At 32.2% G+C, this 23,644-nt stretch overlaps 1 protein-coding gene and 1 long non-coding RNA gene across 2 annotated transcripts in view; both read left to right on the top strand.

Moving 5' to 3' along the window:
* Positions 1-23,644, top strand: part of LOC133190369 (RNA binding protein fox-1 homolog 2-like) — a 443,535-nt gene that overhangs the window by 199,762 nt on the left and 220,129 nt on the right. The window lies entirely within an intron of this gene.
* LOC133190876 (uncharacterized) lies at positions 16,681-22,210 on the top strand. Its single transcript, XR_009721627.1, has 3 exons — positions 16,681-16,730; positions 16,870-17,168; positions 22,039-22,210. It is a non-coding gene; the product is annotated as an uncharacterized LOC133190876 (long non-coding RNA).

Raw genomic sequence — 23,644 nt, 5'->3', positions numbered from 1 at the left:
TTAAAGTAGGACTTATAGTTACTTGGAAAAAGACCTGCTCAAAAAACTTTTAAACTATTTACTAATCAAGAAATTTTGGTCAGTTCCAACATCCAAAGCAAGTCTGGAAGTTTCCATCCTTAGATGCACCATCTATGCAAGTACATGTATAATCATAACAGGCCATAATATTAAATAGCTACTCCAAAAACTTTAACCTGGTCACTCTTTTAGAAAATGAAGTCAGATTCAGAATCCAAAGCAAGTCTGGAAGTGTCCATCCCTAGATACATCATCCATGCTAATTTGGTTAAAATATGGCTAAAATTCACTCATGTGGAAAATCTAGGTCGGACCTAGCATCCGAAGCAGGTTGGTTAATGTACATCCCTAGATGCATTATCCATTAAAGTTTGGTCCAGGTAGGGCTTATAGTGACTTGCGAATGGACTTGTTCCAAAATCTTTACCTATTCACTCATCTGGAAAGTCTGGCTCAGATCCAGCATCTGAAGCAAGTATTGTAGTGAACATCCCTATATGCATCATCCATCAAGTTTAGTCCAAGTAGGGCTTATAGTTACTTGGGAATGGACCTGCTCCAAAAACTTTAACCTCATCACTCATTTGGAAAATCTAGGTCAGATTCAGCATCCGAAGCAAGTGTGGTAGTGTCCTTCCCTAGATGCATCGTCATGCAAGTTTGGTCCAGGTAGGGCTTATAGTTACTTGGGAATGGACCTGCTCCAAAAACTTTAACCGAGACGCTGACGCTGGGGGTATAGCATAAGCTCATCTCAACTTCCTCGAGGTGAGCTAAAAATCTAGTAAAAATACCTTTTCTTATTGCAACATGCTAGACCAGAATGATCTCCTTTAGATCGTACTTGGTTTTCCCAAGTCTTTCAGGGATGATAATGAATGCAAAATATACAAATATAAAGGACACTTGCCTATTGTGTAAGGTATTCAATATATACAGATATGTTTTTGTCACTTGCTTAGTGCTACAGACTTGGGTATACAATGTGGCTATTTGCCACTTGTCACTAATTACAATAAGTCATCCTGGCTCTTTGTGATTCTTTGTTCACTTTGATAAAGTATAAAACAACATCCAGTCTCTTGTCAACCATGACTCTTCTACCAGTGACACTGACTTAGAGCTTCACAGTGTAAACATACTGTGTACAATTACAACTTTTTTTAAATATATAAATAATCTTTATGTCAATCTTTTATAGTGCTTTCCAGGCAAGAACCTGACTTTGAGCATACTTTGCTCATTTAAACCAAACATTCATTTTTATTTTGTTTCTATATATATATATATATATATATATATATATATATATATATATATATATATATATATATATATATATATATATATATATATATATATATATATATATATATATATATATATATATATATATATAAAGCACTAAAAACCAACAACACTGTATATCCTAAGTGTCGGATCTACTTAGTAGATACAAGGTCACGGATGGAAATTTATATCAAGCACTAAAAATGACCAATGACACGAACAATAATAATTGTCAAATTTTCGGGACGACCTGTCCCTTCCTCAGGACAAAGAAAAAAAGTTAAGAAGTCATAAAAACAAGAGGAAATAGAGAAACAAAAACAACTAGCACTACTACTAAACTACTAAATACTAAATTTTTACAGTGTTACATATTTAAGTAAGTTTATAACTAGTTGTGAACAAAGAAATCCGGAGCGCTATGAATTGCGTCCGTTCTATCCGTTCTATCGGGTGTACCCTGGTACAATTATTATTGTTCGTGTCGTTGGTCATTTTTAGTGCTTGATATATATATGATATATATATATGTATATGTATATATATATATATATATATATATATATATATATATATATATATATATATATATATATATATATATATATATATATATATATATATATATATATATATATATATATATATAACATTCTTTCTTGTATTCTCATTCAATCAAATAACCTGTTAATTACATTATATACAAGGATTTCTTGATTAACAATATTTAGCAAAGGGGAGTACTTCTCATTTGCTTCACATCACAATTGTGTACTCTGCCTCCTAGATACCCAGAAGCAAAGAAAAGGCACATTTACATATAACTATATTTAATACATTTACATTGATATTATTGCATTTAGTTTGGTTGCTTAGTACTCAGGGGCAGAGGAGAAGTTTTTCAAAGCATTAATGCATTTTGCTAATTAATCAATAGAACCCCACCCAAGCGCATGAACCCCTGACCCAGGGCCATGAAATTCAAAATTTTGGAAGAGGCATCATAACTTCTCATCATAACTATGTATTTAGTTTGTTTAATTAATACCAAGGGGCAGAGGAGAAGATTTTCATAGCATTAATTTATTTTCAGTATATAATAAATACCCCCCCCCCCACATTGAACCCCTGATCCAGGGGCCATGAAATTCACAATCTTGGTAGAGGCACTCTTGCTCATCATAACTACAAGTATGTACTTAGTTAATCAGCTGCTTAATACCCAGGAGCAGAGGAGAAGATTTTCAAAGAATTAATGCATTTTGCTAATTAATCATTAAAGCCCCGCACTAACACCAGAACCCCTGACCCAGGGGCCATGAAATTCACAATTTTTGAAAAGGCACTCTTGCTCATCATAACTATGTACTTAGTTCATCAGCTAAATACCTAGGAGCAGAGGAGAAGATTTTTAAAGAATTAATGCATTTTCACTATATAATCATTAGAGACCCGCCCTAGCGCCAGAACCCCTGACCCTGGGGCCATGAAATTGATAATTTTTGAAAAGGCACTCTTGCTCATTATAACTATGTACTTAGTTCATCAGCTAAATACCTAGGAGCAGAGGAGAAGATTTTTAAGGAATTAATGCATTTTCACTATATAATCATTAGAGCCCCGCCCTAGCGCCAGAACCCCTGACCCTGGGGCCATGCCATTCAAAATTTTGGTAGAGGGCTCAATGCTTATTACAATCATGCCAACAGTTTGACTGCTTGATGTCCAGGAGTAAAGAAGAAGATTTTTAAAGATTGCATTATTTTTTATGGTTTTAGCCCCACCCCTCAGGCCCCAGGGGGGTAGGGGCCATGAATTTCACAATTTTTACTCCCCTTTACCCATAGATGCTATATGCCAAAATTGGTTGAAATTGGTTCAGTGGTTCCAGAGAAGAAGCTAAAAATGTTTAAAAGTTTACGACCGATTGACGACGAACGACGTACGACGAACAACGAACGACGACGGACGAAAACAGATAGAATTGGTCACCTGAGTGACTCAGATGACCTAAAAATACTGAGCGTTTTCTGCATATAAAATGTATGCCGAGTGTAGCCATGGTTACCACCTATATAGAGATATATTCCAAAGATTTTCTTTACATAATAACTGGCAACCAGGTTTATTGGGGGTTTTTTAAATATGTAAATGGCCAGCTTGTTTTTTCTAGTGCTTGTGAGGGTCAATAAAGATTCAAAGAAGCCGAAAATCTAAATTTTGTTGAAATCATCCTGTCTGTTACGATGACAACCATGGCACATAGCAACAAAACTTCGATTTATATAAAATTCTGTTGTCAAACTATTATATATGTAACTATTATAATGAGCAAAGTTTCATGAAAATTGGTGACCATGCTTGCCACAAAAAAGTTCAAGTGGTTACAGAAAATTGCTCTTAACTCTCAATAACATATTTTGGTTCTGATGTGCTCAAATGTTGTTGCCATGGGTTAAAAGTATAAAAGTGGGTTAACATGATAAAAATTTACTTTGTTAAGACATTTATTACAAAATCAAAACTGATTAATCGCAATATTCTACCAAACTGTGGATTCATATTTAACAATTGTTCATAAACATGTGCCAAAAGAGACTTTATTTGCTTTGCTGCTATGGAGAATTTGCTGTTGCTATGGAGATAAGTATCTTTACAATATTTCTTGGTTTGCAAAATTGTCTCAGATATATTTTCTTACTTTAAACTGTGTTTTTGTACTCTCAGATAACAGTTTACTAGATTAATAGTTTTCACATTGTACGGTTTTCCATTTTTATTTATCAAAACATCCATTTTTGTTGCTAGGCAACGGATTGGAATTTTCAAAAAACACACCTTTTTGAATTTAAAGTCCAAAAGAGACATTCCTCTGCTTTTATGCGAAATATTAACAACTCCTGTATTACGCCAGAAGTTTGAGTTATAAGGCCTTGAAAAGTACCAAAATCAGCAAAAATGCTGAATCAGCAAAAAACACAAAACATGCATATCTACCCATGTCTAGTACAGATATATCTCAAATTCTTATTTTAATGTAATGCATTGTGAAAACACTTTAAATGTTTATCTTTACGATAAGAATAAATAAGAAGAAATTCTTAAATATTCACAATCAATTTCAAGCCCGAAAGATTAGTGATTTTTTTGTTCATACACATGGAAAATTGACTGATTGCTAGGGAAAATTCTTTAGCCATGTTTCCATAGTAACCATGACCCAAAACTTTTTTCACTTTGCATACATGGTTTATATCGCAAGAGAAATCTATGTGTTGAAAATCGTCTGATTCTGAGAACCCTCATGATTCACCTTTTGCCTGATTCTTACAGAGACTTGTACTTAAATTTTACAAGCCAGTTTTTTGACCATTGGTTAATTTTTTCTAGATCATGGTTAGTAAGTTTTTCTAAGTCCTTCAAGTTTTTAGATGTGTTTGACACAGATATGTCATCTGCAAATAGTCTAGAGAGACCTGAGAGTCCACATGGTAGGTCATTTATATATACTAAAAAAAGTAAAGGCCCAAGAACAGAACCTTGGGGAACTCCTGCTTTCGTTCTTCCCACTGAAGAACTTGATGATTTGATTTTGACCTGCTGTGATCGACCAGTAAGATAATCATTTAACCAAGCAAGAACTTCACCCACAAACCCGTATTTTTCTAATTTGTATTTTAAGCCTTTCAACCAAACTGTATCGAATGCCTTACTGATATCACAAAAAGCAAAGCAGGTGACTTCTTTATTGTCTAAAGCAATACAAATGTTATGATAAATTTCTATTAACTGGGTGACTGTTGAATGTCTACACATAAATCCAGCTTGTAGGTTATATAACAGTTTATGTGATACTAAATGGTTATAGATGTATTTAAACATTACTCTTTCAAAGATTTTCCCCATACAACTCAACAAGGAAATTGGTCTGTAGTTTGATGGGTTTGATTTCTCTCCCATTTTAAAGACAGGAATAACATTAGCATGTTTCCAAACACATGGAAATTTCCCAGTTTTCAGAGATTTATTGAACAGAATTTTTAGAGGGATTGCAATTTCATTACTTATTTCTTTTATTAAAATATGACTAAAATTGTCGGGACCGGAGGCTTTTTTAGAATCTAAAATTTCGATAATATCCATAATTTCATTTTCGTCTATTGTGATATTGTCAAGTTTGGCCTCTGTCCTTGTTTCGAATTCGGGAAGGTCTTTATCTGTTATCATTAGAAGAAACTTTACAAAAATAAGCATTCAGTAATTCACATTTCCCTTCATCTGTAAATACATAGGCATTATCTTCTTTTAGAGGTGGAACAGAGTGTGATGGCTTAGAACCCTTCAATAACCTGCGAACTATTTGCCAATAAGATTATTCGATTTTCCTATAGAATGGGTTCAGACTCCATTTTTTTTAAAACATGAAATAGATTTTACATTTACTTTTCTTAAACGTTAATGAATAATGGAGACTTGACCCATTCATATTCAAAAATCATTTTTTATGGCTCCAATAAACCCATTTTCAAAGTTCACGGAAAAGTTATATTTTTCTAAAATAATGTTTTCAGTAATGTTATCTTCAACACATTTAATTCAATTATTTTATTGAATGACTTTTGATTGATGATTTGTTTTTAAAGTTGACAGTAAACTTTACTGTCAATCTTAAAAACAAATCATCAATCAAAAAGTCATTCAATAAAATAATTGAATTAAATGTGTTGAAGATAACATTACTGAAAACATTATTTTAGAAAAATATAACTTTTCCGTGAACTTTGAAAATTGAGAAATATATTGTCCCAGAGCGGGGGATTGCCCTCGCCTTGTACGCCCTCTTTCTTTATGACCTTGATCTCAAAATCAATAGGGGTCTTTTTTAGGCGATAGGGAGTTGTGATGTTGGTGTGGGTTTATTCCCTGAAGGTCTACTCATTAAAACAACTACTTAATTATCACACTCAATTAAGAGGCCCTCTAAGGGGTCCAGGTAGATTTTACCTGTGTTACCTTGATTTAACAAAGTAGTCAAAATTAAACAATTCAATATTTACTGATAAAATTGTGCCTTAAAACACAGATTTATTGATTAAATACTTGCTATAATTGAAGTGGGGGGGGGGGGCAGAAAATTTTTTGACAACTTACTTTTAAAAATATTGTCCAAAACCCAATTTTCTTTTGGGGGTGTTAAATTTCAAAATAAAGTTTTTTTTCTTTCAAAAAATCGTATCTTACGCTTCTTGATAAATTTGTACCAAAATAATTTAAAATTTATAAAATAACTAATTGAGATTTGAGTTTTATGATGCAAACTAACAAAGATTTTGAAATTATTCATTGTTATGATATTTAAAATTTATGCTCTGAAACAGTGATTAAAACTAAATTAAAAAGTATCTAAAGCAAAATTCATTTAACTCTTAATAGGATATATTGAAAAGAAAAATGACATATGATCGATAGATTTTTCCTGTTATAGAAAGAATGGTACTTACATGTTTACCGAAATTTTATTTAGCCGATCTTTAAGACATCTCCTCTGAAATATGGCTTAAGTATGGAAAGATTGATATTAACTTTAATTTTTGTGATTTTTTTTTTTGGGGGGGGGGGGGTTGGGGGGTTGGAGATAATGAAAAGATTGTTTTAATTGCAAATAAGATCCTTTAGTTTTTAAAGTTTACCGTAAATAAATGCACAATATCAATATCTAATAAAACATGTCAAGAAAAGTCAGATAAGCTTATTTTATTTTTGCGATTAAATTATTTATGGAAACAAAACACATTATTTTTAGCATATTTTTAAAGCAATGGATAAAATCTTCAAGATTTTTACATTTCCTCTGAAAAAAAATCATGTAAAATAATTGGTATATTTTATCAATCTTTCCATGCTGAAACCATTTTTTCCAGAAGATATGCCTTAAAGATCCCCAAATTAATGTTCCTGTACAATTCCTCCTTCAATAAATACAGGTATAGTTAGTTCATAAATGATTTTAAACTCTACCTGTACCCCTTAGAGGGCCCCTTAATTGAGTGTGATAATAAGATGTTGGTTCAGTCCAGTAGACGTTCAGGGAACACACCGTTGGTGTGTTCCCGTTTTGCACACATTTGATAATTGGGTATAGAACAATAGGTGTGAAATATGGTTTGATAGCAATTATAGTCTTATCTCCGTCTGGAATTTACATGGAATTACCTGTATTTTTCTAATGCGTTATAATATAAATTTTAAAAAAAAATAAATTTTGAAAATTTAATTTGTCCAACCCAACTGAAGATGAAGTTAATAATTTAGACAAATATCCTTATCGCAGTTCATCCGGGTTTTTTTTTCTTCAAAAAGATAGAAATGAGTGAGTAAATGAATTCATTCTTAATTAATTAAAAGAAAGAGAGTGAGAGACAGAGATAATCATATGAAAATAATTATGGTTTTGATTAGTATTTATGATATTTTTTTAATGATTTAAAAAAGTTTTTTTCTTATCATGAAATCACAGAAATAAATCAATTAAAATATCAAATGCAAAATTGATAATTTTTTATTCCTATTCTTTCCATAGATTCTCTTTCTCCAAATTTACAACTATGTTATTATGTAATTATCTTACCTGACCACCAACGTATAAAAATCTCAGCTCAAATCTCAACCTCAAATCTTAGATTTCTGCCTCAGCTGAGATTTTCCTAAAACCCCGTGCCACCAACATTTCTGAGATTCGTCTCACGTAAGCTGAGGTCCTAAGTTTCACGTAAGCTGAGATTTGAGAAAAATCTTATTCTTGTTGTTATATGCGACCTTTTTTCTTATAATGCACGAAGTCAATGATTGAATTAACCTTTCAGTGAGTTGTTTATGCAATATTTTGGTGTATAATCGCGAAAATACACATTCTCCACTTCCTTCGTCTCTTATTTGCTGTTTCGAGTCACTCAACGGAAAGGATTCTATTACAATCTTTGCGACAATAAATATTCACCGAGTTCCCGTAAAATAATCCCTACAGAAGAATAACACAAAACATATCTAAAATTTTAGTCTTGGTTCGTCTGTCTACATAAAAACACAAAAATATACACCGAGGCGTCACTTCCGCCATTGTGACGTTAGTGTCGAAAGATTACAAAGAGTAGATAGACGGATCAAGACTAGGCCTATATATATTTAAGGCCGATTACCTTTTTTTTTCTTTTATTTTGTTTTGTACACTGTCAGATATACCTATTACATTTTACTCTCCATAGCAAAAATGTTTTAAATAGAGGGAGTTTTTGTCCCTATTTAAAATAATTTTTTTTTAAAGTCATTTTAAGCGATCAAAGAAAATAAATTTTACCGCCGAAATGATGATTTTAATACTGCAAAGTCGGCATTAACAGTGATTAAGAAAACACCGGGTATTTTTTTTTTCTAGCTGATAAGGGTGAGTTACATGTAACCGGACACACCTTGCTTTAGACAACTTCAAGCACTAAACTTTCATTGAACCTTAGTCTCTCCGTGTTTTTACTTGTTTCTGTCTTAAAGGTGAAGATTTAAACATTTTAATGATGCCGATTTTTATTTTCATATTGTGAAAAAAATACCACAAGAATGGCCTTGAAATTACGTCATATTTTGCATCACCAAAGGGGAGTAACCAGAATTTTACGATTTTGCAATTTTTAGAGTTGTCGTTCTTTTAAATAGACTTCAACGGAATGAGTCGGACCTAGGTAAAATTTGTCAATAATTGATAATTTTACAGAAATTTTTCAAACATTTTTATGCAATGTTTGTTTAATATTTTTTAGAGTTGTTTTTTACTAGTATGTTTATTTCACGGTACATCGGACACAAATTAACCATGCATCGGACACTTTCCGATGCATGGGTAATCACTTCCATTTTCATATAAAACCCAAATGACAGCTGTTTTTTACGGAAATAGAAAATAAAAACTCTAAATTTTCAGTGAAAATACAAGTTATCGATATATGACCACCAGAGGTGGACTCAATTTATTTCTTTAAACTAGATGATGATAACCCACGAGATAAAGGCGCGAGTTGCCATATTACTAGCATTCAATGTAAAGCCTTTCCTAGGCGATGTGATGCAACTAAAATTTCTTCACATTTGTGGATCCAAATAGTCATTCAAATTTAACTAGAAGGTTAATTTTTAAATAAAAGATAAAAATGTTTCGATATCACTAATTTTAAAGCACCGAGATCAAGGAATGGTATTTTTCTGGTTTAAATACTGTATGTCCGATGCATGGTGAATATTGTCCGATCCATGGTGAATTCTAACTTATTTCGAAAAAATCGGTTTTTAGGGATATTTTCTCAATAAATAGCACACGACTGTGTAAAAAAAAATATATTTTAACCACATACTACATGTTAAGTTCCATTTATATAATATTCGGTCGGTAGCGAGATCGCCAGAACTTGTTGAAGTGCGAGGGTGTCCGATGCATGGTGAATTCACCCTAAATGCTAATTTTCTCACATGATAATTTTCTTGAGTAATCCGTAAAATTCGTGCATAAGTTGAGACAGAAAAAATGTCCAGGACGAGAAACATATTATTACAATTCAATTCAATTTACATGTATCCTTTGTTTTACATGAACCCAATTTATCAAGAAAATTTCGATACAAATTGTTTAATGTCAGCTAGGTAATTTCAGGTATACACACCCCTTCCCCAGAAGAAACAAAAACCTGAAATTGAGCTTCGAACATGTATGTAGGGACGAGGCTAAATAACACATCACATTTTCCACGATTCCCTGTGAGAAAATGTCACAGGAAAAATATTCTTCTTTTCAGATATGATATATATATATATATATATAATAATAATTAATTTCACATATAACTAGTATTAATTGTAACGGGGACCGTTACAGATGTTCCCCAAACGCTCCCCAACTTCCTTTTGGTGTCTTATTCCCTGTAAGCTTCATTAAATAAGGCAATCAAGTATATTGGGGGTTTTTTACGCATTACACTCGCGCGCACGGGCATGCACGTACAAAATGACCATGTCAACTTGTCTACACTTTTAATACATCTTTATATTCAAATTTCATTGAAAGATAAAAATTCGGCTATATTAAGTATATCTATCATTTTACGCATTGCACGTGCGCGCACGTGCATGCATGTCCATGATGATCATGTCATCTTGTCAACACTATTAATATATCTACATATTTTGGGTATCAAATCATTTCATCAAAAAGTATAAAAGTTACAGCTATATCAAGTATATTGGTCATTTTAGCATTGCATGCGCGCGCACGTGCATGCATATGCATGTTGACAATGTCGTCTTGTCTTCATTTATAATATGTCTATATATTCCGAGTATCAAAGCATTACATCAAAAAATGTAAAAGTTCTGGCTATATCAAGTATATTGGTCATTTTACTCATTGCACGCGCACGCACGTGCATGCAAATGCATGCAGGTGCGCACTGATCATGTCATCTTGTCTATACTTCTAATATATATTTATATTCTGAGTTTCAAAGCAATTCATCCAAAAATGTACAAGTAAAGTCTATATCAATTGTATTGGTTATTTCAATCAATGCGCATGCGCACACGTGCATGCATGTGCATTCTGACCATGTCATCTTGTCTACACTATTAATATATCCTGATATCCTGAGTATCAAAGCATTTCATCAAAAGATATGAAAGTTATGGCTATATCAAGTATATTGGTCATTTTACTCATTGCACGCGCACGCACGTGCACGCACGTGCATGCATGTGTGCGCTGATCAAGTCTTCTTGTCTACACTTCTAATATATATTTATATTCTGAGTTTCAAAGCAATTCATCAAAAAATGTACAAGTAAAGTCTATATCAATTGTATTGGTTATTTCAATCAATGCGCATGCGCGCACGTGCATGCATGTACATTCTGACCATGTCATCTTGTCTACACTATTAATATATCCTTATATTCTAAGTATCAAAGTATTTCATCAAAAGATATAAAAGTTATGGCTATATCAAGTATATTGGTCATTTTACTCATTGCACGCGCACGCACGTGCATGCACGTGCGCGCAAAATGACCTTCGTTCCGCAAATCTACATAACATTCCTACTAACCCTAAAAAGGTTTCAACTCAATCGGATGTATAGTTTCGGAGATCACTCACGGACAAAAAAGTACCCAGGAAGAAAAATAATAATAATAATAACTAGATGCGATCTCGTTGCGAGCAACGAGTGGGTCTTCCGTCCGATTTTTGATAAGATGTGATAAGAATTTGACTGAGACTTTAGTTCAAATATAATGATATAAATAAATTTTGCTTCAGTAATCTATAACAAAATATTGATAATTAAAGATTATAGATTAAAGACTTTCGGCCCGTCTTGGTCCCTATTTTGAGGGACCAGCCCTATTTTCTTGATATCTTCTTACAGCTTTCATGATTTTGAACACTTTTTGTTCAACAACTATTCAGAAATTCTTTTTCGTTTCCGAGATATATGCAAAAGAAATAAGGGGCCGGCCCTTCAACTAATGGGAATATTTGGCAAAAATTGAAAGGTAACATATTGTTCAGAACATTATTGTGAACATCTTTTATTCAATATTGCTTATCAAAATATTTCCCATTTTCGAGATATAAAGCGTCAAAGATTTAGCATTCCGGCCCCTAATGTCCCCTTATAACGTAACATATGATGCCAACAACATGTTATATAGTTAAGGAGTGTGAAGATGATCTATTTTGCCTTAGTAATGTATTACAAAATATTGATCATTTAAGAGTTATTGATGAAAGACTTTCGGCCCCTATCGGCCCTTATTTTGAGGGACCAGTCCCTTTTTCTTGATATCACCTTAAAGCTCTTATGATTTTGAACACATTTTGTTCAACAACTATACAGAAATTCTTTTTCGTTTCCGAGATATATGCAAAAGAAATATTTAGGGGCCGGCCCTTCAACTCCTTAATGGAGACGTTTAGCAAATATTGAAAGGTTGCATATTGCTTAGCACATTATTTTGAACATCTTTTAATCAATATTGCTTTTAAAAATATTTCCCACTTTCGAGATATAAAGCGTCAAAGATTTAGCATTCTGGTCCCTTATGGCTCCTAATTATGTAACTTATGAGATTTTTATCATAATATATAGTTGTAGATTGTTCAGATAATCATTTTTGCTTTAGTAATGTATAACAAAATATTGATCGTTAAAGAGTTATGGATTTAAGACTTTTGGCCCCTCTTGACCCCTAATATGATGAGTCAGCCCTTTTTCCTTTATATCATATAAAAGATCTAGTAATTCTACACAATTTCTGTTAAATATGTTTTAAGAAAATATTTATAGTTTTGAAGATATGATAAAAAATGTCTCGAAAATTGACTCCTGATTCATGTCCTAAATTTCGACCCCTACCGAGCTTCCATACTAGGCACATCCAGAAAATTTGAAAACTGAGGTGCAAAACTAGAACATGTCCTCTATTATCACTGAAAATTTCAGCACTCTAGCTTTTGTCGTTTTTGAGTTTTTGTGTAGACAAAATGGTCACTAAAAATTCGATTAAAGGGCGATAACTTCCGACCGGAAGTGAATTTTCAAAAAATAAAAAAAATGAATAAGGTTTAGATCATGATACATCATCTTTGAAAATTTCAAGTGAATCCATCCAACCATCTCTGAGAAATCGTCTGCACAAAATTTGGACAGAAAAAAATAATAATAATAATAATAAAAGTGAAAAAGAAACAATAGAATAATAGAAGGGTCTTCCGTTGGAGACGGAAGACCCTAATAACTAGATAGTTATTGCCTAGGCAATAACAGGTCTTCCGTTTTCTTGACTTCTTCGGAAAAAAAACCACAATCTTGTCAATAAGATTACTCTAAATAATTAACAAAAGTTATCTCAAGGTTTCCAAAGATATGTAAAAACAATAAAAAAAAAACGGAATTACTTTCCTGTTTTCTTTATGTACTACGTCATGATTGAAAGTGCTCCAAATGAATAAAATGTTCATTCTACACCTAAATTATTCACAACTGATCCTCCCTAAAAGTTTCTATGAAAAACTACTCATGTTTGAGACAACTTCCGGTTTTTCGGTTGGGCCTTCCGGTGAAAATAAATTGCATTGTTACAGTCTATCTAACATCCGTATTAGCCAAACATTTCTGTAAAAAGAAAGTAAAACTTTAAAAATTTACTTTTTTCATCGCTTCCTGTCACGACCGGAAGTGACGGCAACGTACGATTTTTACATTATGCAGATGAACTGAGGACTCTCTATCAGTTCTGAAAGTTTTAGACTTCAGCAATGTACTGTTTCTGAGCAATTTGGTGAACAAAATCTCAATTTGAGGACAGAAAAACACGCGACCGGAAGTGCACATTTTTCTAAGATGGTTGACTTCACACTAGACAATTGCAGTCTCAATAACATAAATAAAAATCATTTCAAAAACTTTATCTATAAGCGATATTTTTGGGAAAGTTAAAAATCCCATTTACATAGTTTTGTCTTATAACCGGAAGTTGTCGTTTTTTGTTTCCAGTGAGACCAACACATAGAGAAACTGTGAAAGAGATTCAATTATATGATGCAAGATTTATTTCAAAAGAGAAAAGTTGAAATTCGTGATTTCTTTGATCACTTCCTGTGAAGACCGGAAGTGACGGCTGACGCTATTAACCCAAAGGGTTTTGCCTACTCATTAAGCTCTATTACTCATATAAGTTTGGTGTCTTAATCTCTTACCGTTTCTGAGATCTCACTTTGACAAGTTCTCATTTTGCGGACAGTAAAACACGCGACCGGAAGTGAAATTTACCAAGATATTTGACGTTACTCTAGACATTTGCAGTCTGAATAACATATCTAAAAATCATTTCAAATACTTCTTCTATAAGCGATATTTATGGGAAAGTAAAATGCTCAAATTATGTAGTTTTTCGCTTGTAACCGGAAGTTGACGTTTCTGTTTCCAGTGGGACCAACATATTTCGAAACTGCAAAACAGATGCAATTAAGTGATACAAGATTTAATTAAAATAAGAAAAGTTGAAATTTTCGATTTCTTTGATCACTTCCTGTGACGACCGGAAGTGACGGCTGACGGATTTAAACATGTTCCACAAACATACTTGTCATGATCTATAATCCCTGAAAGTTTGAGGTCTTAATCTTTTGCCGTTTTTGAGAAAACGTCCGGACATGAACTCTTTTGAAAAAACGGAAATCGGACATATCTGACGACCGGAAGTGAATTTTGCAAAATCCTTAAAAATGTTTTTAGTTTATTTTATTTGTCATAAACCCTGAAAGTTTCAAGAAAATCCATTGAGCCATCTCTGAGAAATCGCTTGGACAAAAAATGGGAAAAAAAAAAATAATAATAATAATAAACAGTACAATCACTATAAGGTCTTCCGACTGAAACGGAAGACCTTAATAAGAAACAGAGTAAAAACAATATGTTCCCAAACTTCGTTTGGGGAACATAATAACAATATAGTGAGCAATATTCGTTGTTACACTGGACACCTAAATCATATCAATCTAACAATCACTTATCAGGTGACGATTAACTGATTAATTCCTTTTAAAAGTTTCACGGCGTAATCATGTATACTATTTGAAACTTAGGACCATACTTGTTTTTTGAATCTCAAAATGTAATTGTTTAAAAAGTCAGGCTTATTCTTACAAATAATATAAACGGTCAGTGATTTTTGTGTGCGATGCATAGTGAGTATAAAGCAGATCCCCATACGCGGATCTAGAGGGGGGAGGTGCCCCCCTGGAATTTGCAGAGTTAATAAAAGTATATTCTGAATCAAATAAAAATTGATTTTGGACACCCCCTTGAAAACGTGGACCCCGCCGCTACCACAAAGAACCACAAAGAAATAGTTTTTTTTCACGTTTGTGAAACGGATTTTTTTCTTTTCAAGAAATTTTCGGGGTTTGATACTTTTGGGAAAGCAGTTTTGCTTGTCAAAATATTTCTGGTTTGGATTTTTTTTTTTACTTGGATGGAACCACCCCCCCCCTCCCCCCGGAAAGAATTCCTGGATCCCTATTCTTTATTAAGAATTTTATAGATTTAGTGAAGATCCAAATTAGACAGATTGCTATCATCAATGATTAATAAATTGTGATTTATAAATTATTTTGAAAGAATAGCAATATTTTTACACAGAATTTTAGACAGTGTTCATATAATATTTAATTCTCCTTTTGCACACACTTTTTCAATACCTGAAATTCAAATGTGTGCAAAACGGGAACAAACCGTGATGTTAAATTTCATTGCAAAAGCTCAAGGCTTCTCGAAATATCGCCCGGAAACGAAAGTGTTACAGACAGACAGAAATGCAGACAGACGGATAGCTAACGGACGGACAGACAGACCCAAATTAATATCCCCCACTTTCAGTGAAATCTTGGGGACAAAAATGATGACATGCCTAGGCCATCTTAAAAATATTTGCCCTCTCCAGACCTACTGACTCAAAACATTTCTTAAGCCTCAAGAAAACATTTTTTTATTCAATCCAACATTTTCTTATACCATCAACAACTAATTTTTATTTTATACTCACACTTTTTATTTTTTTATCCTGGGTCGGGAAAGGGAAGGAAAAATTTTAATTTAAAGATGGTCTGGTACGTGTAGATATTCCTTATACTCTAAAATTCAGAGTTAATTGTCCTGAGAGGAAAAACATTAACACCCCCATATATATATATATATATATATATATATATATATATATATATATATATATATATATATATATATATATATATATATATATATATATATATAGCACTTAAAATAACCACGACACGAACAATTAAAAAAAATTGAAAAAATTTAGTGATTTTTATACATTTTCTTCCTTGATCTTGTTTTTGGAACATCCGATACATAGGATACTAGTATACAGTGTTGTTGGTTTTTAGTGCTTTTTATATATATATTATATACAACTGTATATATATATATATATATATATATATATATATATATATATATATATATATTTATATATATATATATATATATATATATATATATATATATATATATTATATATATATATATATATATATATATATATATATATATATATATATATATAGTTGTCAATCTTTCCTCTCAACACAATTAATTCTGATTTTTATAGTTTTAACTTTGATTGTAATCATCTTGATCAAATTTCTTCACCAACGACGTTCGACTTATGTTGAAATAGACCAAGTTGTTTATTTTAATTCATTTATCACTGTGCATTTACTTTGTGAATTCCTATCGCTTGACCTTTGTACCCAATCAATGCATATTTTGTGCACTTGGCTGCACTGCACGTAATATCAGGTATGTTACACTTCTCTTTATCGAGTATCGATAATATCATATGGATTAAACATGATCTATTATAATTATGATAATGTTATATAGGTATATTCGAAATCGAGCAATGTCTTACGTAAAGATATGCATGTGATACTGATAGATTTTCAAAACGAAACTAGGAATGGCGGACAAAGAAAAGGACGAGGAAAATAAAACAATAAGGAGGGCTTTCACCGTGATTACGTCCCCTGTCTGGGTTCCGGTAGCCGCTGTGGGGTCGCTAGTGGCTGCTCCATTCCAGGCTGTTAAAGATTCTGTAGACGTGGCTGACAAAACAGACTCTGCTGGCGCTGGCGTGTCCAGTTTCCCCGGGAATGCTGTCGTCCGGGCGATCACAAACCCCTTTAAGGGGGTGGCAAAAGTAGGGGAGGCAATGTGGGGCAAAGACAAGGAATAACGGTACGGTTTACTCACTTTAATTGAAATTTTAACAGAAGTGGGTAACAAATACAGAGTACGTATGATAGGTCAATTTTATTTGGGCTTGGGGTAAAAAGCTGAGTGGAGTGGAGTGGAGTCTTGTGGCGTCATGGAGTGGAGTCTGTGTTATAACAGTACAAAAAGTTTGAGAACAAAACAATCTCTTTTGCATACAATCTCTCCCCTGCATTGTCATTTTGGATTTGTGTAACAAGAATGATACAAGGAACAAAAGAAATCAGTGCGACCAAAAAACTGTTGACGTTTAAATGTCAAACAGAAATGCTTTTAATAAAACAAAGACTTGGTAATACATTAGCAACATCTAAACTAAGCTCAGATATATGACCCTGCTCGCCTATCCAAAAACAGACAAACCTAGTAAGAGGTGTTGACAGCTTTATAATATCAACAGATAAAGAGTAAACAACTGTACTGCAGAACTGATGACAATTGAATTATAAAGGCGCATGATTTAAATACCTTTTTTTTTTTTTTTTTTTTTTTTTTTTTTTTTTTTTTTTGGTTTTACTTTTAAAGTGCATTCAACCCTCTTTGTTGATATTTGAAGGTCACTATTTTTTTTCTGTATCTCATTCCTCTTGATTTGTTTATACATGTATTAACATACAAATATACCTTTTTTCTGGTTAAATTGGGGGAAATCTGCTACAGAATCTAGTTGTATATATAGTCTACATGTACTTGTCAATTGGGCCTATCAAAGTTAAATGTCAAGGAATAATTTCTAGTTTAAGACATAAAAAGAAAAATATTTATCGAGATAAACTCAACAGCTCATGTAGTTATTTTGAATTTTTTGAAGTACACAATGTGCATTTTAAATGATGATGCATTATACACTCTTAAAAAAAATTACCTTTGTTTCTTGGGGAGGGGGCAGTGTTCTACCTATAATTAGTTTCACCAATATTTGAACAAAGAAATTTCTTTTTGTTTTATAAATGTGACTCAGAACAGAAATTATATATATGATTAGTAATACTAAAATATATTTAAAACATTTTATTACATCATTACTGCCGAGTTATTGCTTTCTTTGTACTTTGCTGCTCAAGGTTTTACATGCAGTCTATCAACCAGTACAAGCATCACTGATGCAGCTGTTTGTTATAAACAAAAATGAAAACTTTCTGACAGAATTAATTTAATTGGAGTATGAGAACTTTAGAAGAATGTCGATCCCCATAACGATGTGCTGAAATATATTTGGTTACTCATTAATATTGTTTTATAAAGACGACTCAAGCAAGTTGCTGTCAACTTGATTCAGTAATTAAATAAGTTACAAGGTTTGCTACAATGGACAAAATCTTCAATTTTTTTTTTTTAATATCATTATTTTATTTTGTATTTGATGTTGCTGAGACTGCCAATATTTACCTTAGGGAATACAATATATATGGTACCTAAAAGTTTTATTTTCAAAAAACCTTGCAACATTTACCAGGGGCATGTTTTACAAAAGAACGTATTACTAAGATCAAACACCTTAGATGATAATATAATCTTGCAAAATAAATGATTCTGTTAAAAATTGCTTGCATAAAAATACCTGTCTAAATTAATTTTTAAAAGGATTAAAATCATTTTCAAATCAGTCTTAAAAAGAAAGTTAATCTCAAAATTATATTTTGGTCTTGGTCATAAGTTCTTTTGTGAAACAGACCCAGGATGTCTTATAAGCATTATTTGCCCTATTTCGAAGAATGTCCAAAAAGTTTTGCTACAAAAATGCCCATGGATTGAAATATCCAGAAATTTTATTGTCCATTGAAGAATCAGGTCTCAATTATCTGATCGTAAAGATGTGTTGCAAAATAAGTTACTTATATGTCTTATCAGTTATTATCCCCTCGCAACGGAGTTGGTAGTGTATGTAAGTTTACCCTTGTGTAATTTGCTTCGGTATAGATGTTGAATGCTGTCTTGATTTATAGATATGCTCTTTGCGAGGGGATGCTCCGCTTTGTGGTACCCTTGTTAAATGCTTTTTTCACTACAGCCCATGTTTGTTGTTAAAAGTATAACTCAGTGGACATATCCTGAATAATGCTGAAATTTTTATTAGGTTACAAGTATGTACATCTATGTGTACTGTCGAACTTGAAAAAATTTATTGTGTATTAAATGTGTAATTATATTTTTTACTGTAATTCTTATATAGATTCCAAATTGTAAACTATGCCCAGCTGTAAATTTAGATTCTTTTTTCTGACAAAAGCAAAACCAGTTATATTTAGTTCAGTTCGTTTTAAAGCAAATTTGTTTTTACAAGCAACAAATATGTAAGCATTTCTAGTGCATTAATTTAATCTTTCAATACTTCTCGCCTTTTGGGATGGGAGTGGATGTGGGTCACTTAGTCTCTGTTACCCAAAACAAAAAGCTTTTCCCATTGATGAGTTGACATGTGAAGGTCATGATTTTTTTCTTCATTTACTCAGTAATTCATTCACTTTATTGTCAATATGGTTCATACAACATGAACAAGTTTCTGACTAATTGTAACATTTATTCTGAAATCAGGAAGTTTCCAAGAGTTTGATCAGTGATCACAGACATCAGCGATAGCTTGGGCATACAGAAATGAGAGAGGAAAGGAGGGGGAATTGTGTTCATCTAAGCGTCTGTAGTGTTTCCTGCAATTTACCGATACACCCCCGCCCCCACCCCCAAAAAGGAGATACGTAAATAGTTGTACAAATGAGAAATAACATCATCTACAGTGTTTGGTCTTAGTCGTAAGTCATCAGTTTTGTAAAACATGTCCCTGGTAAATGTTGTAAGGATTTTTTTTTAAAATAACACTTAAGTTAAACAATGGTACCACAAAGCGGAGCATACCCTCGCAAAGAGTATATCTTTAAATCAAGACAACATTCAACATCGATCCCCATACAAATTACACCATTTCCGTTTAAAAAACACCACTCACTAACTAACACACTCACAAACACAAACACACACACACACACACACAAAAGCGTGTTGCTATATCCCCTTCAACTCTGTCGCATGGGGATAATACTAGTAATAAGGTATAATAATGTACCCACTATGGAAAATATTGGCAGCCTCAGCAACATCAAAAACAAAATTTAAAAAAATTAATGTAATGATATAAAAGAAGAAAAAAAAATGAAAATTTTGTCCATCATAGCAAACTATGTTATTTTATTAACAGAATCATGTTGACAGCATCCTGCTTGAGTTGTCTTTATAAAAAAATGAGGAATCAAATATATTTCAGCACATCGTTATGGGGATCGACATTCTTTTAAGTTCCTACACTCCAATTAAATTAATTCTATCAGAAAGTCTTCACCACTGTATAATTATATCAAACTGCTGCATCAGTGATATATATACTGGTTGATAGAGTGCATGTGAAACATTGATCAGCGAAGTACAAAGAAAGCAATAACTCAACAGTAGGGATGTAATCCCGGTAATATGTTTTGAAAATGCTTTAGCATTACTTATCATATAATATAATTTCTGTTTTGAATCACACCTACAAAATAAGCCTTTCTGTGTTCAAATATTGGTGAAACTAATAGCACAGCCCCCTCACCAGGAAACAAACTTTATGTAAATAATTTAAGAGTAAGTATTAATGCATCATTGTTTTAAACGCACAATGTGTACTTATAAAAAATAAAAAGAAACGAGCTGTTGAGTATATTTCAATAAATATTTTCCTTTTTATGTCTTATAATTAATCCTGGACATTTAATTTTGATAGACTTTTAATTGACAAATACATATAGGCTATACACCTAGATTCTGCAACATTTTTCCTAATTTAATCAGAAAAAGGGAGATACATGTGTATGTTAAATTTAATGTAAAACAAATTAGGAGAAAAAATAGTAACCTTCAGATATCAACAAAGGCACTTGCACTTTAATAGTAAAACCTAAAATATGTGCCGTTGTAATTCAATTGTTGTCATCAGTTCCGCAGTGCAGTTGTTACTCTTTGTCTGTTTGATATTATAAAGTGTCAACACCTCTAAATAGATTTGTCTGTTTTGGATAGGCGAGCAGGGTCATATATCTGAGCTTAGTTTAGATGTTGTTAATTTGCTTTAAAAACATTTCTAGGTGATTCTCTGTTTGACATTTAAAGGTCAATAGTTTTTTGGCTGCACAGATTTCTTTTGTTTCTTGTTTCATTCTTGTTAAGCAAATCCAAAATGACAATGCAGGGGAGAGATTGTATGCAAAAGAAATTGTTTGTTCTCATGCAAACTTTCTTTACTGTTATAATACAGACTCCACTCCATGACTCCACAAGACTCCACTCTACTCCACTCCACTTAGCTTTTTACCCCAAGCCATTTATTTGAGATGTCCTGTTCCATATCAATTATCTATTCTGGATCTCGAGTGGTGGAAAGCGCCGGTTTGATAAACTGAGAATTTATTTTATTATCACTGAGTATGCAAAATTTATATGCTGTTTCTCTAGCTAAATAAACAAACAATTAAACAAATATGAAATAAACTGTCATTTATAAATTTGTCCTCATCAAGGGAAGTCATTTGATTTTTTTTTTTTTCCATTTTGGAATTTTGAATGAATCAGATATGTTAATTAGGGCCAGTAGATTTGATTTCTTCAGCAAAAACTTGTTTTCTATCTGAATAGTAAATGTAAACCTATAATGGCTATACAATATAACCACGAAAAAAAATACATGTACATTAAGTAGAAAATACTACCAATTCATCATTAATACTATTACCTTTTTACTGGAGGGAATACGCACAATTCTAGTTTACAAATGAATGTAAAATGAAATCATTAATTTTTCTTTCAGAATAGAAGATAAAATACAGTTCTAATGGTAACATTTTAGAAAACGCATTAGAATTCTGCTTATTGTGACTTAGTTAAAATAAACTTCATGTTTATATAATTAAGGATTTTTTTCTGCAATTGTATATATGACAATGATTCTGTCTTATTTTCAATAAATAATAAAGCTTGTCTTTTCTGTTGCTGATGTTTCATTTACACTGTCTACCTACAGTGTTAGACAATATATTCTGTGGCGCATACATATATACATTTACAATGTTCTTAAACTCCACAGAAATGGAAATCTAACAAATTGTGAAGAAGGGATAAAAGATAATTATTTGACATACATTGTCAGTGATTTGAGAACGGGTGGGGGTGGGAGTTTATATATAGAACATGTACATTTTGTAAATAAATTTAGTTTTAAAAAAAGCGAATTAACTTCAGTCGTAATTAAAGTAATCGAGTACTGCAGGGATATATTAAACTTAAGACCAGCAAATCAAATAAATGTCCATTTCTTTAAGACTAGCGTATCTGTATTTAAATCTATCTATAAGAAATGATAATAAAAATATAATTGTATTTATTTTATTGTCCTCTTTCTTTTAACTTGAACATTTTAGGGGGCGGTTGCCTCCCGCATATACGTACATGTATATCTGCCACTGTCTGTAAAACTTTACATGTTCAGCGAGTCTAGAGAGATCAGAAACCGTGCCAAACTTTTTTTTATTTCTAGACTAGTTGTGCAATTCTGAGAAGCCTCTACACTTTACAAAGTTAGAAATCGTCACGTCCAAATGCTTTCAGTTTCAATTCTAGGTATCGTGGAACGATTTGATTTACTGCGCGTTTTATACGGCAAGTGCAAATCGACAGACGATAGAAGCAAGTTATTCAATCATTTTTGAGATCTCGCCCGACACCGTTAGAGAAAATGTAGATCTGTTGAATAAAATCTAGTGTTAATCGAGACACCCACTAGAATCCATGATGGCAACTGTCTCACATTGTGTCTTTTTATATACAGAAATACTATACTGTCATTTTTTTAATTTCAGCGAATTTTGATTTTCATTTTCATAAGAGTATTTTTAAAATAGACATAGAAAAACACACAATACACAAAATACACCATCCTGAAACCAATATTCTTGATAAGTACGACAATGTATGTTTCATAGTCCATTGATTGAAAAGTATACACTGCATAAGAGATCTTTACAGGTTGTTTGAAAAAGCAGTAATCAACCTTTACGTATTTATATAAGGTGGTGTTCCGAGGGAAAAAAAGAAAAATTTCTGTGGATGTACATTCTAAATATTGTCTCAAGAACTCGACTGGTAGAGCATGAATATCTCCATGACGTCAAAATATAGTGCAATCATTTTTTTTAAACTAGTTCAATGATATAATCTGTGTCTAATCATCAGATAAAAATGTAAATAAGATATGAATCTTTTCTTTTTTTTTTTAAATAAAGGCTATCGCGTTTCTTGAAATATATGCCGGGTCTATTCAATGTAAATATGTAAATGACAATTTAAATATGTAAATAATAGTGTAAATATAAGTAATGGTATGAATCTAATTTTCTGAAAATCCATGGCTAACGCGC

The sequence above is a fragment of the Saccostrea echinata genome, unplaced genomic scaffold (genome assembly GCF_033153115.1).
Source record: "Saccostrea echinata isolate AGI-Se365-2 ecotype Australia unplaced genomic scaffold, CSIRO_AGI_Sech_v1 ptg000022l, whole genome shotgun sequence".
Lineage (NCBI taxonomy): Eukaryota > Metazoa > Mollusca > Bivalvia > Ostreida > Ostreidae > Saccostrea > Saccostrea echinata.
The sequence above is the reverse complement of the archived record's forward strand: the minus strand, read 5'-3'. Positions and strand labels throughout refer to the sequence as shown.